Below are 22,219 nucleotides of genomic sequence, written 5' to 3' on the forward strand. Positions count from 1 at the left end.
GAAATGAGAATATCCACTCCGTTTTCTTTGCGTCTCGAGAAACGCAGTGAAACGAATAAATATCCATTGGCGCTTGATTTCGAAGAGACGCGTTCGATCGAATTAATTTTCCAGCCACGCGAAAGGTCTGAAAGTCAAATTACCGTTTGGAAATGAAGTAATATTTGAAGCAAGAGATGCTACGTATGCTGCATCGACCCAATAGATCGAATCGAATCTGACGATGCTAGAAATTTTTCTCCGACATTTGGAATTCGCGACTATTTCTTCAAAATCTTGCGATTCTCTTGCCTAAACGTCGAAGGACTTGGCTTTTCCAGCCAATCTTTTATCGAACGTAGAATATTTATACCCTAAAAATTTTAAAAAGCCATGTACGCCTTAAATGTTACAATTCAGGGTCCAGCGATATTGCGAGACTTCGAGAACAAAAAAGCCGTCAAACGCGTCTGTTATCAAGACATTGCGGTCTCTCGCTGAGTGCTGCGGTTTCTAAGAAACAGCACACGTGGATTAAAATTACTCGTGAACGTAGTGAGCGTCTTCCATTTCGAGATTGTTTCTTTATTCTCGGCGGCTGCTGGTCTTTATGAGAAGGAGTTTCTATCAACCCTCCTTTTTCAACGTTGTTCCGAATTCCTAAATACAATCGGATACTTTGTTAATCGTTGGTTAATGGCAGATTTACTACTGTCTCCTTAGCATTGCTTTATTTCCTAAATAAATAACAGTATTCGAATGCATTTAAATACAGTTATTTACTTTGCTTAGCTCGATTAAATTTTTGACAAGAACAAAATTCACTACCGAGAATCGCTTGAATATATCTATTACTACTAGTTGATACAACTAACTTGTAAAATTTCACTCTAACAATATTATTTTCTTTCCGTATGATAGTGAACTGCCAATGGCAATTATCGTCGAGCAAAAATCACGAATAACATCGCTTATTCGCCTTCTTTCCTATGTCGCATATGCCTTTTGCCGTAACTCCCACTCCAAAAGCAACATGCATCTTCGAAGCTATGAAAATGCCCTTCGTAATTTTCCAACATCTCTATACCAGCGACGAAAGAAACGATTTTCAGCAGTGCACGTGTATCCACCTCGTCATGAATGAAACCACAGCATCGGGGTCACGTATACAATCGAGTATTTGTATCGTGGAAGAGATTACAAGCCAACGGTTCGTGTAACGTAACATGTCGAGTCTCGAGTATCCCGCATTCATGTTAATCAGTTGGCTGTCTCGAAGAGGGTGCGCGAATCCATTGTGAATGCCGATGCGATGGTACGTAGGTTAGAAAGAGCGATTTTTAAGTAGTCCTCTCGATCGTTTCCCGTCGTCATATAGCGGCGCACCGCACGGGATGGGATTGATCGTGCGCGCGAAGGGGCGGAGAGACGACAAGCACGGAAGAGGAAGTCGAGGGGACGGGGTGGCTCGTTCGCTGGAGGCTCTATTCATTTGCCGGCGTTACCGCGACTGACTGCACCGCTTTTTTACGAAACTAATTGAATGCAGTCCCCCATTACGTACAATGCGCCAATTACCTGTAGAACTGTCGTCCGTCGGTCGCGAGGCCGAGTCACTGGCCCGCACGGACAATATTAAGTCCGCGCCGATTTGGCAAAACAGTAGGTCCATAATGGCACTAATTAGGTGTACTCTGCCAGCCTCCAACCTACCCACCGTCTCTACCCTTCCTCTTACACGTCGCTTCGCGCTTATTCTCTCTTCGTGTCTCTACAGTTACCTCCCCAGTTTCCCCCACAGTTTCGACGTTATACACCCATTCTCATTTACCACATCCCTGCTATCTACCTACAACTCGCCGTGTATCGTTCGCCTCTTCCTCCTTTTTTTCTCTCCCTCTCTCTCTCTCTCTCTCTCCTCCCTTTCTCTCGACAAGCAACATCCCTCCATACTTTTATATCATCTACCCCATCCACAGCAGCGGCACGCTCGCCACCATTGTGGCCACCGCGAGTCAGCCTGCTTTCGTTTGTTCGCCAGTGTCGCGAATAATGGCTGCACACTTTCCTCCGTAGGATTGCAGGAACGGGACTCTCGCGTTTTCGATTCGTATTACGTAGTTTTGTATGTTATGTATAATTACCGTTGACAGTTTGCTGTCGTACACAAGGAAAGTAACATTGTTACGTAGGATCTCTTTTCTATGTTTTCCATATTTTGTTCCATTTTTTGAGATCGTTTTAAATCGTTGATTTCCTGTCGATCTTTGGAAATGTTGTAATCATAATGATATTTTTACTAATACGCTTTGCCGTGTACGATATTTTTGCGAAAAAGAAAGCGTACTGTTTGCTAGAATTAAAATTATACAAAATTTAATTGTTAAGATTAAAATCAGATTTACACTTTGCAGGTATACCGACGTAATTCAATAGTTGTCGATCGTTAACATTTTCCAAGCTGTTTCTCGAACATACGTTACGTATCGTAAAAGTATACGCATTATAATACGCATACATTATGTATGCATACGTTCACATTCCTCGAATCTATATAAACAGTGTATAAACACGTCATATGAAAGAAGAACACGTGGCAACGTTCAGAAAAATAAAGCATAAAAATATTATTTGTCTAATTGAATTTTTGCGATAAAAGTCTGACCAAAATATACGCCGAACGTGGTATGGCGACGAGACCGCCCGATAAATTTCAACTTAATCAAACTGGTGCAAGATTATTCTTTTAAATCTGGTTTCCCGCCAAATTACCATTGAGCAACTAGTTCGAATAGAGAGAACAAGCGAACGTACCATACGAACTATATCGTAAGTTGGATCAATTTCGCAGTTTGATTAAAAGTTGTCGCCAGATTCTTTTCTCAATCAACTCGTATCGAAAACTCTAACTCGAATCATTTCCCGACTCTCACAGCTCTAAAACGATTCTATTGTTTTTGTGTAACGATCGGCACAATGCAATTCTTCGGATTGAATCTCGTGGTGTCGTAAATCCTGTCACGTTCGATCGCTACGATAAGTGGGCGCGCGATTGCTTTGAATTTTATTATATTACTCGCAGAATTTGTCGTTATCTTGTATTTGGAGGGGTCAATTTATGAAAATGTAGCCATATTTAAAAATTGTCTATTACGTAGAAACGGATATTTCAAAAATATTTGACGGCAGACGATAGACCACATTCGCAACAAAATTTTAACAATTAAATCGTACGATTAGTTTTACTTTCGAATACTTTCGTACGAAACGTCGTCGGATCTTTAGCTATTATGGATCGTCCGCATAATTTCAAGTTGGAGAATTTGTTCTATGATCGTTTAGCGCATGAATGTATCATCTTAAGTACACAGCGAAAAGCACGATGCAAGCTATTAACACAAAGATCAGTTAATTAGGATGAAGCTATGTTGGCTAGGCTGAATTATGCAACCAATTAGTAACTAATTAAACTATATATGCAGAGCCTATACAAAGGTTAACGCGCAGCAAAAGTAGTAAATTAATTTTTGAATCTTTAGAAGAGTTAAAATGATAAATAGATATGGCTGTCAGAAAAATAAAACACAATGTTTTTAAAAGAAGTTTTATAACTGTGTTCGTACGAACTAAGTTATACGTATTAGAATAATTTGTTTCAATTTCCATTTTCGTAAAGTGCACTTACAGTCATAGGTGGGAATTAGTCTGTGTTTGAAAAATATTTGTATCGTTTTATCATTGGTATAAATTATATTTTCACTGCTCGCTCTAAACAAGCTCTACCCTAATAATTGCGTTGCCAGGTCAATTAATTGTTGTAGTAGGATATCAAACTTAATCACGAACATCAAATCATCCGCGATATAATTCTATTTTCACAAATCCAAAATACTCCATCTATTAAATAACATTGTTTATCGAGCAATATTATCGTCATAATATTGCTGAATAAATTACGTCTCAATTGTTTTCGTAATTACCAAAGGTATACTCATGTGTTTGCCAATATTAATTTTAACTTTTTTTTGCGATAGGAATACAATTTATATCTACGTATACGTACATTATGAACTATGTACTATTTTCTTTTTATTAATTATCCTCTGTATTATACGTGTGTTGCGTCAGACCTTAAATGTTTATATCTTAAATGTAATGTCTTTAGTCAAATGTAATATACGCGATAGAGTAGATAAACGTTGTCTTTGGTTAGTTTCAGTTCTAATTTATGATGGTTTGTAAGATATAGAATGAGTTGTTCATCGATTCTACTCTCGCAACAGTAGAAATTCTCCAGTAGCAAAGTTTTGTTTTCTCACTTTCCTCGTGACGGATCTCGCTCATTTTACATACATCCCTTTCCACAAGACCAGCAAATCGGATGATTCTACATCCTGAATCGAGGCGTTCTCCCATCACCTTGATTCGACTGTTGTAAATTACTCCCAACAGACATACCCGGCATTTGTCCTTCTTCGATTTTCGATCGAACACCGGCAAATTGTTTACGACCCCCGATGTATCGTGCGCTCGAAGAACGACAGAGAAACGCTCGTCGATCCGAGAAATATAGTATATCGACGTATTGCAACCCGACACGCAACCTTTGACAACTTTATTATAATGAACAGTTGCAGGAGTAGGAAACTGTAGCCATTTCGCATTGATATTCGATCGTGATCGTGTTCGAAGAACATTATGGTTTCGCATGCAAGCGGCGAGATTGAAAGTCTTACAACTCGCGATAGGCTACAGGCGATGGTCTCGATTGTCTCGAACTGCTGCTTCGAACGTATGACGAAAGCCTTGAGTTATTCCAATCGTTGGGAACATGGGTACGGCTTGTCCTATTTTTCGATCATTTGCTACGATGTGTAACAAAAAATTGTTATTAATGGAATATTGTGTGCAGTGAAAGGGATCGTGTCACAATTAGACAAAGTAACGTACAACGTAGATACGAGCGTAATATACTCCAGATACTATTTTTAGTCTCGATACTCTCTTTGTTTCACTTGGTATTCATACGTTGCACTAACATATTCACCGTGTACATTCTAAAAATGTAGCTTCGTATAGTCGAATTTGCATTGTATGGATATTAACTTGGTTTCTCATTTTTAACATTTCAAGATACATGAATTATTTATAATTCATCATTGAATGTAAATTTCTAAGACCGTAAATGTGTAGATTTTTAAGTGAGCGAAATTTGTCGTCGCTTTATTTATAAAGAACTCTGTTTAATTACGAAGGATAGCTATCCCGAATCCGGAATTACGCGTGCACTAGTTCAAAGACCTTTGATCGTTCCCTGCTGCTCCTATTCCCAGATTACCTCTGTTCATGTGTGCGACATAATTGTCATTAATTTGACATATACAATCGGAGTATACGTACATATTACGTTACCAGAGAATAGGCGAAACCTACAGTTCCGTGTAATTGAAAATAAATTGTGGCATATGTGATGTTATAACAATTTCAGATTAAAGAAAAGGATACAAGTGGATTGCCAGATCGAAGCTGCTAGATTATCGTTCAGTTTATTAATCATAAGAATTTGATCGAGAAGACACGGGAAACGTTCGATAATTGCACAAAAATCGAGAGAAGACTGAGAGTCAAGACGTTCGACAAATATCTAAAGCTAAGCCGTGATAAGCTAACACCACCGACTCAAAGACCAAACCTTTATATTTTTGATTTCTGATCGATAAAACTTTTATTTATCTCTTATATTAGTGTTTCTTATATTTTTCTGATTAAAATGACACCAAACACGATATAATTTGGAGTATATTTTCTTACTTAATAAATGATAATTAAATACATATCAATAAGCGAATATAATTCAAATTATACGCTGTTTGGTCTCATTTTAATCAGAAAGATCTCGCGAATACGTCAGTACAAGCTTTATTTTTAAGAAGTCAAAAATAAGAAAGTTCCACTTTTGAATCGATACCTAGATACATTGTCTCACCGATATCCGATATTAGATCGCGTTATACTACTCGCGGCGGACCGTCGAGGCTCGTGGTGCGTTTAAGCAAAACTTTCCCGTGTGCAATTACGCGGAAAACCTTTTTGTACGATCGTCGAACACTTCCTGTAATATGCTGTATAGTAATTAAGAATTTTAAGCGATCGCGATGTCAGGATGATACTGGAGCGAGTGTCGTGTGTTTCCTCACAGTTCGCTTACCAAAAGGTATCGCTGCCTACCCGACAAGGTTTATTCTTCGACAATGCAACGTCGGGTCACTTGGCCATCGATAAACTCACGCATCCTCTTAACTCTGAACAGTCCTATCATCGGCATCTCACCGACTTCGAGTCGTCGGCTATCGACTTTCCAAGCACTTTGTCGAGGTCCTTACGAAACCCTCGGCTCAGTAATAAACCATCGCAAAGCTAAATAACGGCTACGTGCCATTATGTCGTACCATCACGAACATGTATTGCCGTTGGTGCTAACAAATACTTAGTTGTCTATATATGTCTGTGTAGACTTGTTGATCCTCCCTTTGTAAGCGAATTTCAAGGGAATATAATTTGTTATTTATACGCATGCAGATTTATCCGAGACACCACGTTTACTCAGAATGATGGGAAACGCGTAGGACAGTCTGTTCCATTCGTCCGTGTTGGCTACTCTGCAAAGAATACTCGAGTATATTCGGTTCCCGCTGCGAAACTATCGATGCCCACTAGCGTGTGACGTAGCGAGGGAAAGGACACCCTCGAGCGTCTTCGATATTTTTTCCTGGAAGCCTCGCGTTGTTCCCTTACACCTTTTTGTTTTTAAGTATAACGATAACAAATACAACGACGTTTAATATTTGTCGTTTTCGGACTATGCAGACGAAATATGTTCCTGAAGAAATATTTTTAAAGACGAGATTAGTGGATTTTCAAATTTCTCATAAACGCGGAAAAATCCGGAATCTAATCGCAACGTTTTAAGTTCAAAGATCGTATTATTGAAATGGAAGATTCTTCGTAACGTTTAACATATCCCAGATCTCGATTAGGTTTCTGTTACGCATAGATACCGGTATATAGAGCAGCGAGTTGGATCGCGAGTGTCATTGTCACGTATAGGGTAGTGTCATCGCGTTGTAATAAAAGCCCGACGCAGAGCTTTCTGTCGTTCTGATAAAAACGATCCGAAGAAGAAGGTAAAGAATATTTTCATCGAGATCGAGAGGAAGAACGGGCGTTTTCGCAGATTTTGCCAAACGTAAAATCGGAATACGGAATATTACATCTAATATTAAACATTCCTTCTGAAAATATCCTATCTCCTTCTCCTACGGCGATCATCTTGCCACGTATGCCGACGCTCCAAATAGAATGATCTAATTTCGCTCCTCCTTTCTTTCTCGTTACTAAATTGTATTGTTCGCGGAATTGGTTAAGCGAAATTGCACTCCTTCGAAAAGTTCCTGAATGGCGTCTCAATCGGGTAATTCTCAATCGGGGAAGATCGTGCAACGAAGATTTAATTAAATAGGCAGTTACCTATAATGCTGCTTTTTATTAAACCAATTTAATTATCAAAAGGCAAGAACGCGCGTATTTAACTTTTTACATAGATTTACATTTAACCCGTTGGTCGGCCTTTGATCAGCAATTTCCATAATTGCGAAATTACAAATAATTTCAATCCGATCGATCTTAATTCCTGCGCATGGAAGTATATACTTTCTTTTACACATAGATCAAATCGATTCGTAAAAAGATAGAAGACCTCTGAATCAGGTAATTATTCCGTTCGATACATCGGCAATGCGAATTACGAATTAATGTGTCTTGCGAGACGCTTCGGAAAATGTGATACATTTTAGACATTTGCGCGTTTTATGGATATTAAATAGAAATAAAGTTAACTAAAAAATGCGTCGTTTCTCCATTAATACGAAAAATCCATCCAAAATAAAATATCATGAACTTTATTTATGCTGATAATTTAAAGCAAGCAGAAAATGAAATAATCAAAATCATACAATATTTCATGAGACTTTCGAATATTTGCACGTTCTCGTGAATAAATATTTGCTTGATAACTTAGTGATATATTTGAGCCGTATTTGCACTTCGATATTTGCTCCATTTGATAATTTAAATATTAATGATTTCGCTTTACCTTTATCCCTTATTTAATAACACTTTCTTCGCCAGTTTTCATTTTAATATAAAATAAGATGAAGTATAAAATCACGAAGAATACAAATTATATAGCGTAAAATTTGTTGGTCGATGCGAATTATCACCGGTTTCGTATTTCTAATTTACTTAATTTATCAATAACTTTGAAAGTTCGATCCTGAAATCCTTGTGGAACGTTCTATTCTAATTTTATACAAAAAGAGAATATCTGTATTTGCGTCACTCGCTTCTGCAAATATCGTAATTCCTTTATAATACAAAGTCGCTTTAAAACCTGCTCGTCGTTCGTTTCAATCGCATTCCGAGAAATTTTGTCGTTCAAAATCCTAGTCTCTCATCATCTTACCATAATCCTACGCTATCAACGCATACTGTCGACCAAAACCAATTCGTCCATTCGATATTCTACAAAAGTTTGGGAAACCTCGCCATGGATTCGGCAAAAGGTCTTCCGCCCTTTATTTCCTTCGCAGTGGCGTAGTTACTTCGTTCCAACCCCTGTTTTATGCACACACTCATCAGCCGCTCTTATTATTGCGTACTTTGTTTTATTGCGAGCATTTGTCTTTGCAGTAATAATCGCAAGTTGTACTTTCGTTTCTATCCCGTTTCGTCCTAACGTCCCGTTCCTTTTTCTTTCTCAACTGACCTGCGATAGAACACACTTCATCCAATTCCTTCGCTTTCGCCATTTTAGGAGCAGAACTAAGAGCGCGGTAATGTTAACCGATAAAATAGCGGACAGTTGGTCCGGTAGAGTGATTGAAAGCGAAACGGAGGGTTAATCTTGCGGTCTGGCTACTTCGTTATGTGTCAACCGCAGTCGTTATCCCTTGCCACGGCACGTGACTTTCGCAAAACGACCTAAACGTCAATTTATATCCTTTTTTTGTGACAGCTGGAAAAATTTTTACCATTACTTTGCCGTGTTTAATAGAACTTCAGTTTATTACAAACATTTTCATATTGCGATTTCGTTCGTATATTTGCTTCGTTAACTTTTCCCATCATTTGTTGCGCTAAATTCACACTCGCTTTTCCGCATTGCTTTCATTCGATTCGGTAACGTTATGAGATCTTCGTGGTTTAGTTTGGAAGGATTCCTTGCTGTCAATATATTTGCAATTATCGTTATTATAGATTTATTATTAAGAATATCAATTTTTATGATAAACGTCTATCGAAGTACGCGCCAAATATATCTGCAACGTTTAAATCGTATTGATCGACCGAGAGAAAAGATCGAAACGAGTAAGATACCGTATTCAGAATTGAAATTTCATCAGTTACGCTATGAATGAACACAGCAGGGCATAACACATTTGAAAAAGTATTGAATTTTATCAGTGTACGATAAATGATAAATAGAACGATATAAAAAAATGAAATGATAATAAATACAACAGAGAAGAGTATAACGAAGAAAGTTTAAAAAATATAAAAAGTTAACAACCTAGAAGATACTTGATAAATTCGTTTACTATTTGTTCCCAGAATGTTTTCGTATCTGCCATCTGTATTGCACTCGCTGCAAATCGAAGTTTAATGGAAAACGAAATTACACACGAGACCAAACATGATTAATACCCATAAACGTATACAAGCACGTAACAAGGTACGTATTAAGCTTCATCATCGAAATAAGGTCAGATCGATTTTCCAAGTAAGGCGGATTCTCGTTAAACGCTTTAATAACGTAAACGTTATGAGATATCGCGCGGATTAAGTACATTCGCCGAATGATATCCGAAGAAAAATCTCTTCGTATCGACTGACACTTGCAAGCTTTCTATTTGCGAATCGAGAGAGAGGAGCAAAAGTATTTATGTAGCTCGTGACATTTGTAGGTGGTCGGTTCAAATACGCTTTGACGTCGTCCAGAGCGAGGAAGTAATTAAACCGACGCGACGATTACTGTACCGTGTGATTTATCGAGAAGGCGATTCTAATTACTATCCGGATGTTGGCGGACGAGAAAACTTCCGATTGAAGCGCAGTTCATGGACGCGCTCCAGTCGATCAAACTTCTCGTGGCAATATTTTTAAAGGCTTCCTATTTATTTCATCAAACGAGGTGCCTCTCCCTTGATAATATCTTCATTTCCTTGATTAAACTTATCTTCAGGTATAGATATCATTTGATAAACGTTTCTGCAGCTTCGCGATATTATTACGTCGTTTTTCCTTTGCTTTTCTACAAGTGCATTATTCAGGAAACATTTCCAAGCCTTATTCTCTACGTATATACAGCTATGCACTTAACAACGAAAATAAAGTGCTTATTTTAACATTGCACTATATATATATATATATATATATATATATATATATATATATATATATGTGTGTGTGTGTGTGTGTGTGTATATATATATATTACAATCTTACTTTGAAATATCTTTACATCTTTAATGGTTTGTTAGAATTGTTGTTTGTTACATAGAAAAAGGCATATCTGATGCAACAAGATCTTTCAAGCAAGCTGTAACGTAATTACATTTTACTATTACGTGCATTAATTAATTTTATTACATTTTACGATACACAGGTTAATAATACTGGAGGATCCTAGTCAAACAAAAGCGAAATGAATTGATGCAGAAAGCTGTCAGTTTAAACATTTATCGTAAATAACAGTTATTTAGTACAGCAGCAATTTAACACAATAGTACATTGTAACGCTGAATAATAATTTATTTATTCATAATATATTTACACGAAACAAAAGTAAAATAATGTCGATGGCGTCTGCTTATTAGTGTGAAAGTTTATTACGAAACAATTAATTAATGTTCAATTTAACAAAAAATTGTAATATATTTCATATCATGTAAAGTATCGATACATTTATAATGTAATCAACTCATTCTCCATTCTAAAGCGTCTCTCATATTATTTTTATTGGAAAATAATAATTAAACAGAGTAACTGTTCATTGCGAATGCGTCAGATGTTTAAACTTTGTTTTATTTTGTTTGTCGTAAATCATTGAAACGACCGATAAATATGATCTTCTTACGTATTTTCTTATTAGTCTTTCGGTCGATATTTCTAGTAAATCGTTTTACTTTGCCTTGACGCGCAAACGAATATTGCGAACACAGGAATCGGAATGTTTCTCTTAGACTATTATTTTATCGTTAAATTTGTATTCGTTTAATTCTGTTTTCGAATGAGTACACGAGAATTATCGATATCTCATCCGCCGTACCAATTTCGATGATTTTTTAACATGTCGTAGTAGACATGATTCTGAACAACTTTCTCCTATACACGTAATCGTCGCTTGGCCTTAGTTTCCGAGATATTTGCAAAAGACAGTCGACGCAACTACGCCGAATTATATCTATAATTAAGTTTTAATTAAATTATAATCGATCAGTAAATCGGCAGCGTTCGAGTAAATATCTTCTGTAAAATTTCCCTTTCTATTAAGAATCTTAATTTATCTATTTGAATTCACATCATCGGATATTTCAATCGCTGAAGAGCCTCGTAATCTCTCGAAAACTACGAATTTGATTCGTACTCGTTAGCTGGAACATTACGCGAGACGATTCTGCAATACGTTCATAAATTCGGATATACCGATCGTAGCCATGTCATAACATCAGCAAGTGGATGAGCTGGAGCATGTTTAATCAGAACCGTAGGGGAAGAGGATGGAGAGGATGGGTACATTCTCGAAAATCCGCCACAGGAAGCGAGCCGGTTTCATCGTCGACATACGGTGTTTCGATCTTCGGTAAACGTACGTCCATTAGCGTGTCCCTCTTGAATAGGGTCCGTGGCTACGCGGCCACGGTACGCGACGACTTCCTGATTTGCTTTGACAGACGTGCGTGAATCAGACAAACCGGGGACACAGGGAGATACCCATGAAACGACGTGTTGGACGTCGGCCTGATTCACGGTGACCGATCAACCACGAGCACACAGGCTCGTTAATAACGCCTGTACAATCGACATCGATTGTCGATTAGGCACGCGGAGGCTTCGTTTAATCGCTAATTAACTCGAGATCCATTGGTTTTGTCGAATTCGTCGAATCGTCGGACGAACGTAGCGAGCCTGATCCACTGAGTTTCCAACAATTTCAGTTCAATGCTTCTTCCTAATGCTTCAGTTTAGAATAACAAGAATTGTATGTATAGTTCGGTTAGTGCTTCTGCCAATGTACGTCGAGTACACTTTTTTCAAAGTTTTCGAACAGTTATTATTAGATTAGGGGTGTTTGTGCAGGCTACAGAAGTCGGGAGATTCGTCAGGCTGATTCTTGAAGCTGAAATAAGACAAAAATTAAGAATAAAAAAATTTCCTTTTTAGCTTTGTTTTTTAGTCATTGAGCATTAAAAATCGGACAAAATACATCTGCACGCGAGCAAATCCTTACACGAACGAAAAAAGGTTAGTCTAGTTATTATATTTGCTTCTTACGTATAGAAGTTACATATCCGATGATGCGTTTGGAAAAAATATTGCGCGTTACTATCAAGTAAGAACCGATACGTTAGAAATTTTATTGACAGATGTTATCCAAAGTTCACAGTTTACGCTAAACGCTAAAGTTTTATCGATTATTCAATATCGCGAGAATGTAGGTGTTTATGCCTATGTACAGAGTGTTTAATTTTACCTATAAATAATTTTTATTATGTAAGGTGTAGAATATAAACCAGAGCGAAGCAATTTAGTCCCCGCAAAATATCGATCACGTATAAAAATTGTTCATGGCTGCAATAGTAACGCTGGAAACTAAACGCTGCACAATGTTCCCCGATCGTCAGCTTGAAACAACTACTCGTTCTATTTAGGACAAGTAACGAAAGCTTCGTCGATAATTATATCGCGTTAAGCTCGGTTCGAGTGACATTAACGAGCTTGACTTATTATAAGACGCGTGAGTTTGATGACGAAGAAAGGTTAACGAGAAACGCGAAAGAGGAAAAGAGCGATCTGTTCACGACCCAACCCATTCCTTTTCGAGTGTCCTGTTGCGATCTTTTTGTACCATCCAACTATTTTAATAGCCTTTGGTAGCAGCTGGTGTTCAAATTACCAACAAAGCGTCGATGTTCTCGTTAGACGCGGCTAGACATAATCCAGATTTTATCTACGGGATTACCAAGGGTTGAGACGACACGATCGAGTTTAACCAGTTTTCGCTAGTTTCGTTGGCAGCGAGAACGCTCGCCAGTCAAGTTAAACGCTGATGATTTTTTTTTTTATTGCAAAATCGTAGGGAATGTGGAGTACGCCAGTTGAGTTTCCAAGTGGACTTTTTAATGGAGCAGATAGTGAGCTGCAGAATGTTTGGTATTCAAATTTCGCGGAATTGATTATGTGGCAGAGTGGGAGTTCATGGTTAGGAATTAGGAATCGATTCAGTGATTTTAATATCATCGCTTAATTTTCATTGGGATAATATTTCGCTACATTTTATTCGTTCCAAATCATTTTAACAATATCTTTAGACTACTTAGCTAATTATAACAACTTTCATATTAAAGTCAACGTATTTTATAACAATTAAATTCTACGAGCAAAATTTTCAAAAACCTACTGTAATTATGCCAGAATTGTACAGACGCGTTGCAATTCGATTGTAAACGAAGGTATGAAATGTATCGAATACTCGACGGTCGTTTACTAACGTCTTTTATCGCGTAAAAAAAGAAATCCATAAAATCCTAAATAGCCATAGTTCTTTCGCTCGAGAGGAGTATCACACGGGCGTTTCATCGTACATGCATCTCGAGCCAAACTACGTGATACCGATTAAATACCGTTAATATCTTATTCATTAACTGGCAGATTGCGAATACGATACAAAATAACAGCTCGTAACAGTAAACGGACGATATCGTATTGGAAACCTGTTGAGACGGTAGGCACGAGGCGTGCATTAATGAATTCGATAAAACGTTTCCACGGAGGAGCAAAGGGAAAAGCAAAAGAAGGAAAGAGAAGGAGGATGATCGGATAAACATGCCGCGCCTGTGAGTGCTGTCGATAACTAATAACGTTTTAATTTCCCTGGCCGATTCAGCGAATTTTGCGGACGGAATTCTCGTCGCGTTATCGAATCAAGAAATCGCGAAATGAAATTCAACGGCGCGGCAGAGATTCGACGGTGTAACGAATCGATTGCACCGACGCCAATTAAACGACCGCTCCGTTCAGCTGTCAGGAAAGGAACGCGGCAGTTATTTAAACGGCCACGGAGAAATTACGAGACGCGAACGTTCGATTTTCAACGATGGATTTACGGTGATTGTTCGGCAACATCAAAAGAAACGTAAATCTGTCTGTGGTTGTATACGTGCAGCATAGTTGCGTGCATCGCGATCCACCTTCACGGTTTTTAGCGATCGGGACGAACACTCTATCCGCCCACTGTCGACGATACAGCAATTAGTAGTACACCCCCGTTCACAAGTATCCTACGAATCATCGTAGTATAAACACATTGGTGGCATCAAAATCTTTGGCTCCCATAAGAGTCGATCTCTGTACTGGCTATCTTTAAAAGAATCTAACAAGTTACTAAGATTGAAACGTTAAATGTGTCATTCGCTTCTTAATCTAAGATCCTTGGTAATTTAAAATTGAGACCGATCTATGGTATAACAATGCTTTATATATAGACAAGGTATAATCTAAAATGTCGTGTGATACAAGGTATAATAATTCTTTCCATACTTCCCCCCAATTTCCTCGAGTGTACCACATTCTTCATATTCAAGTATCCTAATACTTCTGAACGAGAGTGTACGTTACTACGTTCCTCTTTGTCATTCTCGCTCTTTGTCTCGTTCCCATGACGAGAGTATCGCTGGTGAAGCAAGCGGCAAAACAGCCACACCACTGTCGGTTGGACGAGAACGAGCGAAGAGGGTTGTAAGGATGGCCGCGCGAGCGAAAACTATGCTCGTACATCATCGGAGGCTACATGGGTCAAGAGTGACTTACTGGCTATTCTAGCTCTCACGGAACAATGCCGGTAAGAGAGTACTCGTAATCTTAAAAATCCACAATATTTTCAACTGCCGCCGTACCTCGTCCTAAAACTTTCCACATATTTTAATATCGCTACACGCGGCCGACTACAAAACAGCAAAACGAGGTAAAATTTAAAGTAGAAAAGACGCTCCGTTCCGTAGCGATAAAATTGCATCGTTTCTAGCATTTAGGATATATTTAGGATGTTGCGTAACATTTATAACATCGCAGGATTAACGTGATTATTTCACGGTTTTAATTTATGTTATACGTTGAATTAGAGTTGCATCAGTTTCATTCTAAAAAAGCGAAATTACGATTTCGATAAGTATCTTTTGGACTTTGCACGAAGACTATAGAACGAGAGAAAGAACATGATAAATTATAGTTCTCGTTTCTCACGGGAGAACAGTTGTCACTCAAAATTCGGTACACTGTCGATTGATTAAATACTATGCGAAATTGTTTCTTTACGTGGTTTTAGAACTATATATGAAACTATTGTTTCGCCTTTTTTAAAAAATAAAACAATAGAAATATCGGAAGATATTGCAAATATTATACCAGAAAAGTCATTGAAATATTAAAAAGTGCGTAAATTTGTAAAATTCGTACGAAGAATTACCAACTGCTGGTTGCAACTATTCAGGTTAACTATGAACAAAAGTTCATAAAAAATATGAATTTTCTATATCTATTTTTCGCTATACGATATTCCAAAGGAAATTCCCAATTGCGCGTTAATTCTCTCGTCGATCGAATACAATCATTTACAATGGATCACGATAGGGGGAGGGGGGTACAATTACAGTACTTCGCAATATCTGCGTGATTTTAATTATAACATTAATAGCAACGGATGTCATGAATATATTAATATTTCTCGTTAATCATGCTAGCGTATGTTGAGATCAGATTTCCCCGAGATTCGTATACAATTACAAAATCTATGAGTTCACGCACGCTCGCGTCCAGATTGTATGTTTAATCAGCGTAATGTGAACCGATCTGTATTTTATGCGGAAAAATGGTGTCGCTACATACACGGGACGGGAAACGCACGATGAAATTAATAACAGTTATGGGATACCCTATATCAAACGAGATATATACAAATTTAAATAACAGCCAGTGCTGAAATGTGAATACAACTTGGTCTCTGATTTACAGATTAAAAATTCATACGTTGTAAATGCTTTCCCTGTCTAACAAATTGTAATGAATCTTTGTGGGTTGTAAAATATTTACCTCCTTTGAACAAAGAGTAGAATTTAATGGAAATTCTGAAGCTTTTGACAGTGTTTATCGTCGTTAAAAAATTGGATACAACGCTTCGTTATAACCAATCGATCAGTATACTAATATTTATTATTTCAGGATAGATATATTGCTCGTATTTAGCGTAGTTTTACAAAAAAGAATCATCTCATTTTTCGAGACTACGAGATTCGTACCACAATGTGTTTGAAAGAAGCGCGACGTTCGACGAACGATATCATCTAAATTATAATTTTATTATGTTAACGCAATTTAAGATATCAAGTACATTAGACTAATTTGTTTGCAAACATTGTTCGAAAGTAACAACTTTAACTTAATTTTATTCCAATACAGCTTGCATCTCGAATACGAAAATAAAATTATGCGGTAAAATCGTAGCAAGAAAAATATCGAATTTCAAGGAAAAAATGTTCCTAGTCGGGTCAACGACTTCATCAGGAGAGGAACTTTACTCAGAACGGGAAGCAGTGTACCCAAGATGTACCACAGAGTAAATACAATTTCCTTGAGGAAATACTTGAAAAAATCAGCAGCGGTGAACTACACTGAAATTCTGGGCCACACTTTCCAAACTTTATCAATGATATTGATGCAACTGTATCGCAAATTGCATCTGCAGCCACGGCCATGACGCACAAGCATCGATAAAATAGAAATACTTTCTTCGAAAGAGACTTTGCGAATAAAATATCTGCTGTTGAGAATTTCAAAATTCTGAACTGCCGCCAAGTTTCGATAACGACACTGGTAATGGACGTATAATCGGTAGGATATTCGAATCACAAGAAAAACCGATAATTCGATGAATAGTAACGAATGGTCCTCGGAAATTTGTCGATCTCGATAATATCGTTTCACATTGCAGACAACATCTACGTAATTTAGATAAGTGTATGAATTTTGTGTTACGATCTTCTAGACGAACGAGCTTTTAAAAGCATATAAAGATCACAGGAGAACATGATAAGTTATTTACCGACGTATATGTAGAAAAACATCCATTGTATTAATAAACGCACTCACACATTTACGTACCTACATAAATACATAGCTACGTTTTTAGCTTGTTTCTTGAATCGCTCGTTGCGTAACGTTGCTCTTTAGAGACAACGCTACGACGAATGTTACGGTGCTTGAAAACGCACAGTTACGCCTCTTCCTCGGAAATTAATGCGTCTGCAGGGCGTAAGTGAGCTGTAACATAGCGTTACGAAGTAGGTATTGCCAATACAAAGCACACTCGGTGCAATTACCAAATTTCAACGCGAATCTGTCACGAAAATAGAAGGACGTTCTAGTCTGTAGTAAAACCGACGATTTTTTACACGTATACGAGTGTGTAGTATTATTACACTAGGTACGTAAGTACAGTAAGTACGTGTACTGTTTTTATCCATGTTTTATCCATCTTCTTTCATTATTATCTCTGCGTCTTAGACCTCGTTTGTCACGATACCAGCGAAGATTCGAAGTACTAGTGTTTCGACAAAATAATCTATCCTACTGTGAAATTAAACACAATTGATATCCCGATACATCTATTCCTTTAACACTAGAACCATCGATAGTTAACACGAAGCTATTTCTACCAAAACCAGTGAAAATGTCTGGTCTTTAAAAAATACGTAATAATAGGATATTTTTATATTTATTGATTTATTACTTTCTTACAGAAGCAATTCCATGTTATGTGATACATTTTTGGTATTATTAATCCATCTGGGACCATCGTCCTAAACGAGGCTTGACAAATTTATAAAATTCTAGAACCACTCGTTTTGACTGCTGTGGTATTTCTAGCGTTAATTGCCTCTTTCCGTGCATTTATGTTTCCGCTTTTGCCGTGCGATCGTACAACGGGAAAAAGTCTCGTTTTAATTTTCAATAAATCGTCCGGAAAACGGCATCTCCGTGAACGAGTTCGTGAAACTGCGGAAGAAGATACAAAAAGATAGGAGAAATTGGGGGCGCTGGTAAGAATTAGAGAAATTCGCGAGCGGAAGTTCGGGGGCGCTTTGTCATTCGGGATATTAAGAAGCGGGTGGCGTTATTTTCCAAACCGGTCGAAAAGCAGGTCGAAGGAAGAAATGTTTAAGTTCCGCGAACGTAAGAGCAAGGCGATACAATGGATGGCAAAGAGAACGGCGAGGAAAAAAGAGAAGAGACGAAGAAGCACGGTTCCGCATTAAGGTTGGCCGGAGCTACAGCCAGCAGCTAGTCGTGGCCACGATTGTCTTAAATTTAAATAATCACGAGAAAATGTTAATGCTCTCTCCTACGCGTCGCAATTCAATGATAAAACAAAAGAAGAAACGCGGTGCAACCCAGTTGGAGTATTCGCTCGAAATGGGCGGGACAAAGTGAAGGGGGCAAGGATCTGGTTAGAAAGGATAAGGTGAATAGTTAAGAACTAGCAGGGGCACTGTATAGAGGATGTTCGTTGTAACAATCGGTAGAAATTTTAAGATCCTTCTGATAATCTGATAACAAAATATTTCGAACAAAAGTTATTTATTATCTACTGCTCTCTTTAGTTAGAATATCCTATCCAGCATGTTTCTCAGTTTTCGAGATACGTTGAAATATTTGAAGTTTCCCATGTTCTTTATCTCTTAAAGAACGAAGAAGAGCAGAAATGATGCAAAGAAAACGAGAAAAGAACTTCGGTTCTCTTGAGTTTCAAAAATGGTAAATATGACAGATCGTACAATGATAGTTTGCCTTCGCTTTTTACATTGATACCATATGATTTTTTATTCGGCATTTATCCAGACATTTATCCACTAAATTCTGTACATTTAAATTTCCCATAAATGTATGATCCACAGTCTAGGAGCATGATATCGAACATGTGGCAAGTATTTACTGTTTGCGTTTAATTATCACGTATTGTTGGACATTTCGATGCTTGACTTTCGCGTCAACGATGGAATTTATTGCATTTTAGGCTGATTCTCTTAAGAAGCTATTATCGAAGAAAAGCAATCGTTTTATCCAGCATTAGAGACATCATCGACCGACTCAACGAATTCGTCTCGAATATGAAATTCGTCAGAAAACTCAATTCGTAGTATCTACGTAAACAAGTTAAAGCAAGCTTGATTCTTTATCGCTCAAAAAGCCCCTTAACACGTTTATTATTGCAATTTGTTGTTAATCGAGTACTGACTAAAGACTTTTCTACGAGACGTTCTTCCTCCACATTAGCAGAAAAGCCAGAAAAATCGTGACAGTTGTTCTTACGATGAACTCTCTCTCTCTCTCTCTACGTAATAAGAACATAAATTGAATTAACCATGGGAAAGCAGAAAAATTAAAGCTAAATACGTCTGCTTAAAGGGATTGGTCGCCATTCTACCTTTGATCGCCGATCAACTAGTATCAAACATTCTGTTTCGCGGCGGATCGGAAAGTTGAATCGGAAAGTTTTTATTCCTTACGCGTCGATGATGACTTTAGAAAGAGGTGCTGCTTTGACAGAAAAGTTTCACTTGTACGAGAGCGGAACTGGAATCGAACAGGATTGTTTGAAACTCTCGTTCGTAATGGTCGTTGGAATTTGTGGACGGAGACGAATGGGTGCCACGATCGATTGTTACGTATCGTTTCGTTACTGGCAGATCAATGAGAATGGGATCGTTTAACCTGGTACAAAGATAAATTCCTCCCCTCTGTTCTATTTTGTTTTGCATTGCTCCGCTTCTTTTACGATGCAGTATATAATTAAACATTATATTAGCTCAAAGTTTCTCAGCGTAAAGAAATAGATCGTGTTATCTTCTAAAAGAAGAAGATACAAAGCATTAAAAGCATACAATTTTAATTTATTAGATCCTTCGTGCTTATAAATGTTTAATTTACTTCCAGTTTTTAATTTCCTACGAGATTGTTAACTATAGCACAAGCTAATTCTCGACATTTGTCGTAATACGGAAACTAATTTAAACTAACATTATCATAAAAATTACACTGGTAAATACAACGTCGTCGTAATTATTATATTATAGTACGTAAAATGTTATGCACCGCAGGGTTACACGAAAAGTTTCAAATTTAAGGAGAAAAATACTGTTCAGAGAAAAACTAGCACGATATACTTTATTCGTCGCAGGGATTAAAAAGAAGATAATTCTACCAGAAACTGTAAAAAAAAAAAAGAAAAGAAAAATCCTCTTGCGATTTTACGAAAAAGCAAAATTTTCCCCGTTTCGTTCCAGGAATGCAAACAAGCTATTTTGTTATTTTCGATGATGCTTGCTTGTTCATTTTGCCGATGCAAGCTACCATTATCGAAATTATAAGGATCTATTGATCCAATTTCAGATTGCAAGGACAAACAAAGGATCATAAATTTCACGAGTACAATTGCACGGTATTCTGTGCAACTAATGTGATTGAAACTTCGATGCGTTTGCGAGCGATATAAACGATTGCGTCTATAACTATCTGATAGTTCGAAACGTTTTCATCGTTCCTGGAATTTGCAAAAGAGTGAATCGAAATGCGTTATCGATACAAATTGTATCGATCGATCATTTTAATCTTTCGGAGAGTAATAAAAACTAATTTTTTCGTTCTTCGTAATTGGAAATCAGAAGACAGATTTTTTTTCTAATAACATTAATCCACGAAAACGCGAGAAAATGTATATTTTTTAAATAGTTTGACATATGTTTAAGAGCCTAATTTTTATTTTATGCGAATGTTACTTCCAAAATTTGATTTACATCGAACGTCCATTGGTTTTATAACGTAGCGTGGAATTTGTCATATTCTTCGATATTCTTCGATATTGTTTAGTATCTTTTGATTAATTGATTTCATAACAATTAGGTATATAACTTTAATTTCGCTTGAAAATGATTTTTACGCATCCCGAAACGTTACAGTGTTTCTACGAATTATTTATTCGCGGTGTAATAGAACTGCAAACGAATGTTTGCGGCTATTAAACAATTTGAGAACGAAAGAGTTAAGAAATTTTAAAAATTAGCAAATGTTCTTGCTTGTAAATAATTCCTCTTGAAAGAAGTACGTAATTTAGAAAATTGTATACATCAATAGTAACAAATACTTTTTAAAACTGTTGTTAAAATTTCGCACTCTCAGGCGCAAGAATTGAACTCTAAAAACTTTCTTCAATCGAATAAAAAGATTCGAATTTCTGTAACTGGTTTACTATTAAATTGATGTTATTTGTAATAATCTACTCAACGGTTAGGTAACATACGATTCATTCGCACGAATCGGCTTCCCGCCATTTCCTGTAATAAACAGATCAAATAACGAAATACATGCATAATTCACTAATATGCAACTACTGTTTAATCCTGGTTCGTTCATCGATATCTTTAGCCGAGGTCAAACGTTTTATACGATATATATAATGAATATAATGAAATCGTCGTAATTTCGGTTTGCGATCGTACATATTTAAATCATGGGAAAATCTAGTTTTGGGCCACTAATGACGATAAAATAATAAACTGATTTTTAACGCACTGGCTGACTGACTTCGTGAACGCGAATTAGCACTTCAATTCGGGACACTTCCAATTCTAATATATCATATTAGTCTTCGAATTCGGATTTAGTACTTCTATTACCAGCACTGTAATTTCAATTTCTTTCGTATTTTTTAATGGTGATTTGTAATAAATAATATCGATCATTCGATAGTACTAAGTAATTTTTTTCATATCCTGAATTTTTCATTTTCATTTTTCATTTCCCACCTAATAATTCACCAAGATGCAACTTATTATCGCAACGAAACGAGACC

Source organism: Bombus flavifrons, chromosome 13, assembly GCF_040668555.2.
Source record: "Bombus flavifrons isolate JBK064 chromosome 13, iyBomFlav1_principal, whole genome shotgun sequence".
Classification (NCBI taxonomy): Eukaryota; Metazoa; Arthropoda; class Insecta; order Hymenoptera; family Apidae; genus Bombus; species Bombus flavifrons.